The sequence below is a fragment of a genome, unplaced genomic scaffold (assembly GCF_019419815.1).
Source record: "Pyrus x bretschneideri cultivar Hongxiangsu unplaced genomic scaffold, Pyrus_bretschneideri_v1 Contig49, whole genome shotgun sequence".
NCBI classification, from domain to species: domain Eukaryota; kingdom Viridiplantae; phylum Streptophyta; class Magnoliopsida; order Rosales; family Rosaceae; genus Pyrus; species Pyrus x bretschneideri.
This window is the reverse complement of record NW_025999786.1, coordinates 2,437,718-2,443,725: the sequence shown is the minus strand read 5'-3', so window position 1 is coordinate 2,443,725 and position 6,008 is coordinate 2,437,718. Positions and strand designations below refer to the sequence as shown.

The 6,008-nt window shown below is 37.7% G+C and overlaps 1 long non-coding RNA gene across 2 annotated transcripts; it reads right to left on the bottom strand.

Moving 5' to 3' along the window:
• Positions 1-2,309: 2,309 nt before the first annotated feature.
• On the bottom strand, positions 2,310-4,237 carry LOC108865599. 2 transcript variants are annotated; one of them, XR_007252393.1, is made up of 4 exons: positions 3,780-4,237; positions 3,564-3,678; positions 3,202-3,257; positions 2,310-2,532 (listed from the first exon to the last, which is right to left on the bottom strand). It is a non-coding gene; the product is annotated as an uncharacterized LOC108865599 (long non-coding RNA). The 2 variants fall into 2 exon arrangements; XR_001951380.2 differs by having other exon boundaries at positions 2,310-3,257.
• Between the last annotated feature and the right edge of the window lie 1,771 nt (positions 4,238-6,008).

Sequence of the window (6,008 nt, the reverse complement as noted above, 5' to 3'; positions counted from 1 at the left end):
ATCGCAAGTCACCTACGAGTCGGAACCACCTAATGTGGTCTGTACGACAGGCTGGCACCTACCTTGGATTCAAGGTGAGCGTGTGGTGCGGGAGGTGAACAATCACGTGAAGACTAGGCCCTGGCCACGGGCAGGAGCACTAACACCGAGGTGCAGGTTTATAAGCTCTAATATATCTCAACACAATCGTACTCACTACCATCATTATCATCAAAGTGTACTTACCTGAATCTCACCTGAGCGTCCGTAGCGTCATTTGGCACTTCAAAGCATTCACAATAATTAGATTCAGGTAATATACATATGAATATGCCATGATACAATATAAACCCAAACATTTCATAGTGTTTCCAAATATAAATAATATAACATAGCATGAAATGCATAATCTGTAACGCCCCACTTCCAAACTACTTAGTTTTGGGAATAATTATCGGTGATAAGCTCAACTAGACACTAGTTTAATTAACTATCACTACTTACGTTTTCTTACTTCAATTTCTCGATGCTTCATACATTGATTTATAACCAACATTTAACAACCAAGACATAAGGTTAAATCTCATGTTTTTCACCAGATTCCTTCGCATTGCTCTTTTTCCCAAACAAAGCTTTTGTCTCGATTATTTAATCTCACTTATTGTATGGCTGCATCTAACGTCTCGTTAGACTGCCTACGTACCCTAACCAAGGATAAAGCCATTCGTAGTTCACGATAATTGCTTCAAAGCATTCATAGTAATCATAAGCAATAATCGATTTATAAACGTTTGTGGAATTATCAATCATACACACACACACACACACACACACGATGGACAGGAAAAGACCCACTCACCTGAGATTAGCGCTACGACTCCCTAGCACGCATATCGAGACATCACGAACCAATGTCGCCTATAACAATTATCAAATCATGTCTCAGAGTTCTTACCGATAGAATACATAATTTACATAAAACACATCCCTACGTAATTCACTTTGGAAGATCAGCATCACGGATTCCTGATCTGTTACTTCCAAAGATTCACATTATGTTCCTAGAATCACGTCCTAATGTTTCATTATGATCCAACGGTCAGATCTCCGCCAATTGCCACAACCAAGTGGCGGTCAACATTTTATTTTATGAACTTACAAATCCAATTTGGGAAGATCCGTAGGTCGGATTCCCAATCCGTAAGTTCCTACATTCTTCAAATATTACGTACTACAATGTAATCCAACGGTCGGATCGTTGATTCACATAAATACCTATTAACGTATTGTAGAGAATTTAGGTTCCAATGATCAACCTACGTCATTCAAATATCAAAACTAAATTCAAGACATTTAATATAGCCTAAAAATAGCATTGGCGGCCCACTGACTATGTGCCGCCGCCGGTGGCGGTCGGCTGCCCTGACTCGTTGGAAAATTCAACTATTTCCAAAAATTACCAAAATTTACAGGAATGAAGATGTCAATGGGTAGAGGTAACTTTCATACATGTGGCCAAGGCCAATTAGGTCGGGAAGAGCTTCAATTTTGTTAAAACCCGTTGGAAACCCTATACTTAGGTGTGTTCGATTCGACCTCTAAACTTGCTCCGACGCCTCCACCACTGTCTGGGCTTTGTTCTTGGGTTCCAGGGAAGTGTTTTGGTAGTGGTAAATGAAGGAGATTGATTCACAATTAGTGAATCTCGAGAAATGTCCCACGGCACCCGCCGTCGGTTTTTAGAACAATTTACCACCAAATTCCTCCTAATCTTGGGTGAAAATGGAAGAATGGAGGTCAAGGGATGATTTCCAGGTGGAGAATGGGTGAATTTTGTCAGATTACTTGGTGGAAATCACCCGGAATTGGAACCGAGTTGAAACCGGTTTTGGTTGTGGGTATGGGTGTGGCTGATGGGAAGAGGGAAATCCCCTCTCCTGATTGGATGTCCACCCCTTTCTCCTAATTGGTCATTTCCCATTTTTGTTTGATTGGTCCACTCCTTCCTCCCTAATTTTCTAATTGGCTACACTTCCCACATGGTGGGATTTAATTTTCCTTTAAATCTAAAGTTTAGTGAAACAATTTCTATTGTCCGTAGTTATACCGTTATAATCTGAACTCACAAACTTATTTTGCCTATGCGTCCGTAGCTTCAAATCTAATTGGAAACATTAATTGTGACTTCGAACGGTCAACGAAAGTCAAACACCCTCGCCTCAAAGGGTATTTTCGTAAAATCACGTATTAAAGTTATAAAATCATCATTTTTAGGGACGGGCTGTTACACGTAACCAAAAAGGAAAGTGAAGCATAAAAATAAGGATCAATTTAAACCAAAGCTAATATTTATTTAATCTAAAGTAGAGAGTGCGCAATAATGGGAAGAACCCATAAACACAAATGTTTGGAGCATATATGACATAAGTAGTGCAGTCGAATCTAATCAAAATACTTAATACACGGCAGGAAAAAACTTCTACATTATTTATGGAGATGTCAGAACCGTCGCAGAATCCTCGTAATGCCATAGAGAATTCAGCTATCTAGGTCCTGGAGTAGTGAAAAATAGAAGGGTGAGTGGGAAAAAACAAAGGTTTATAAAACACATTTATTTTCTAAACATACTAACCCCTAACCGTAAAACATGTATAGTTTCTAGAAAATCATACTACATATAAGTATGAGATCAAATGTAAATCAACAATAAATCCATAAATACGCCAAATCACAATATCTAACAGTAGCATAATAAAATCAGGTGCTCATCAATCTATGTTAACACACGAGTTTATGTAGAGGAAATCTAACATGAACAGGACTGGGTGTAATCATAATATACGTTTTAGTACTACAATCATGTGAAAACTGGCGCTAAGTGCATCACATATGAGTCGGAGTTGCCTAAGGCAACTTGTACGACATGACTGGCACCTACAATGGATCCAAGGTGAGTGTGCAGTGCGATGTGAACATAAACGTGAAGTCTGGCCATGGCAGGGGCGAGTACTACACCGATGCAAGCATGCATGATGATGAGCAAGTATAATGCATATGAGCATGCCATGAATATATATAAATCTCACTAAATAATGGCATTTTAAAGATTAAATAAAACATGGCAAGTTAGGTGTAAAATCAATCCAAAGCATATGTGGAAACTATAAAGTTTCTATATATATATACACACACACACACACACGAAAACAAATGTCCACTCACTAATACGTCATGGATCGTAGCCTCCTAGCCTTGGTTGTCCTCGGGGTAATTCTCACCTATATGCGAAATAACTAAACTAATTAATTAAATAGGACATATACTAAAAGGCTAGGAAAATCCCCCATAGTTTGCTCAAACGGAGGGTTTAAATATACGAAAATATTCTACACGACGTCATGGACCTATACACATCAAGCACACGCTGGCCACTGGCCGGACGCGCCCTCACGCGCTGTCAGGTTGTGGCCACACGTGCGTCCATGCGCAAGCCACGTGCCTGCACACGCTAGTAGAACTGACAAATCCCTAGGGAATATTCCATTAGATTTGACGGAATATTCCGTTAAGTTTAACGGTGTTACCTAACGGCGTCAAAATATTCGGTTAACTTTAACGAAATATTCTCCTTCTTCTCCGGTTGACCTCTGCTGTTTGCCACCGTCTAGTTCGTCGGAATCTGGAAAAATTCATCGATTTCTGGAAAAAATTTCAAACCTTCATATCTTCTTCATTTCTCAACTATTTTTGACAAACTTTATATATAACTGAAGTTGGGGAAGAGGAGAACAAGATTATACCTCTTAAAATTCCAAAAGGTGGACGAAAATGGATCAAAATAGACTTGATAGCCCCGGACCCAAACTCGTCATCTCAAAATTGTGTGTTTTCACATCGGCTCCACTTCAACCCTAGTCTAGTGGCCACGGGGAGTTGCGTAGGTGCTTCCAAAACTCCCAAAACGTTGTAACTTGCACAGGAAAACGTCGAAGAATCCACGCCCGAGTCAGAGCTCCAAGTTGGACACTCAAAACTTGTCCATTTCGTGATCAGTTGGTATGAATGGGTTTGTGAGGATGAGAGGATCTTGATGGTGATAATTTTAGGCTTGATCTATAAAGTTTGATGATGATCCTTGGTATTACAGAAAGGAGAGAGTTACAAGTAAGGGAGAGAGAAAAAGAGACAAATTTTTCTGATTGGTGGAAAAGTGAGGGAAGTTGTCTGGTTAGGTGAGGGTAAATAGGATAGTGACTGATTGGTGGGTGAGGTATGGGTCATAAGACAGGTTTTTAAAGAGAAGGGATCAGATTTCGTGCAATATAAAACTACAAGAAATCTATAAAATCTAACTCACCTTATCTAAAACAGTGTTTCCAACACTGAATAATTAGCACACACGTGTACAAATCTACCCGTTGTTAACGCACTGTAACCAAACTTAACGTTTTCGTTACAAGTCCGATTTGGGTCTAACTCACGCTCACACATTCATAATGACAAGTACTATTTAATTACGATAACGAGAAAAATAATTTGAAGCCGAATAACTACGTCCAAGTCAAGTTCCACTTTTGCCAAAAAGGGCATAAACGTCATTTTACACACTTGGGGAGAAAATTACATGGAAAATTAGGGACGGGTCGTCACACTACTTTTATTTTAGTTAGAGAAATTATTGACGAAAAGTGAAAAAAAAAAAGAAGAGAAAATATCGACTAGAATAGAGAGTAATCAATTAATTTTGCCTTTTTTGTGTGTGTATGTTTTATTTTTATAAGTTGATTTGATAACCATTTTATTTTTAACTTCTACTTTTTATTATTTTTATTTAGATATGGAAAAAATGATGAATGAAAAAGAGGTTGGTGGGCTAGAAGGAGATAAAGAAACAGAAAAGAACTAATGAAAACAATATCTTGAAAGTTGAAGCTACTTAAAATATTTTTTGGTTTTCAGTTAAGTAATTTTCACTTTACTATTCTTAAATTTTATAAAATTTTCACTTTACTGCCCTTTTTTTTCCGTCTCAACTTCATACCTAAATTTTAATTTTTCTGTCACTTTTATACTTCTGTTAATCATTTGCCAAGTGTTCCGTTAACTGGTGATGGTGTTACATAGATTTGGCTCACCAAGTGTTTTATGAGGATTAAATAAATATTAATAACTAAATGAAAAAATAATTATTTTGTAAGTGTTTATTTTCTTTTAATAAATAGTTTTTTAATACAACAATATATTTATATTAGGGGTGGAGAGAATAAATTAATATCCAACTTGTTATTGATGAGATTCGAACCTAAGATTTCTAACTTACAATAAAAAGTTATACCACTAAATTATAGTACTAAGTAACATGTTAGAATTTATCTAGTTCAAATAGTTTGATTGAAGTTAAAAATCTTTAATTTCATGAGAAAACCCGGCAACTGAGTTGTGGCCGAGAAAATCAAGTCCTTAAGGAAGTGACATGTGGAGGGATGTGTGGGTGGGAGCGAGCGGGCAGCAGGGCATGACGGTCTATCAGGCATACAGATATATCTTGTGGTCGTGGGTGTGACTGAGCATTGTGCTAAGAGCACATCTGACGAATGATTTTTAGCTCAAATTGCAAACAAAAGCTTTCTAACGTACCCAATCAGCCTAGGCTAGTTAGAGCTTAAGGCTCTTTGTGAGCCCAAATTAGCCTCAGGCCTTGCTTAAGAACTTTTATTAGACCAACTTAGAACAATGTCGGTAGTCAATAAGATCAAGTCGTTTAACGCTTTTTAACCTTTAACCTCTCTTATCACTTGAACAAAAAAAGAAAAAAGAAAAAAGAAATTTCAGAATTATGTTAGTTTGGAAGGCATTTTGTCTTTAGATCATGGTCTTGCCGTTAGACGTGCTCTAAGATATTTTCTTGTGCCGCCAGCCAATAAGCGACCAGCTCTAGATATTATACATAAGTTAATGGTACCTAAGGATCTCGAATATTCTGTTTAAGCGACGTGGCGTAATGGTGTGCCAGCAATATATCTTCCTTC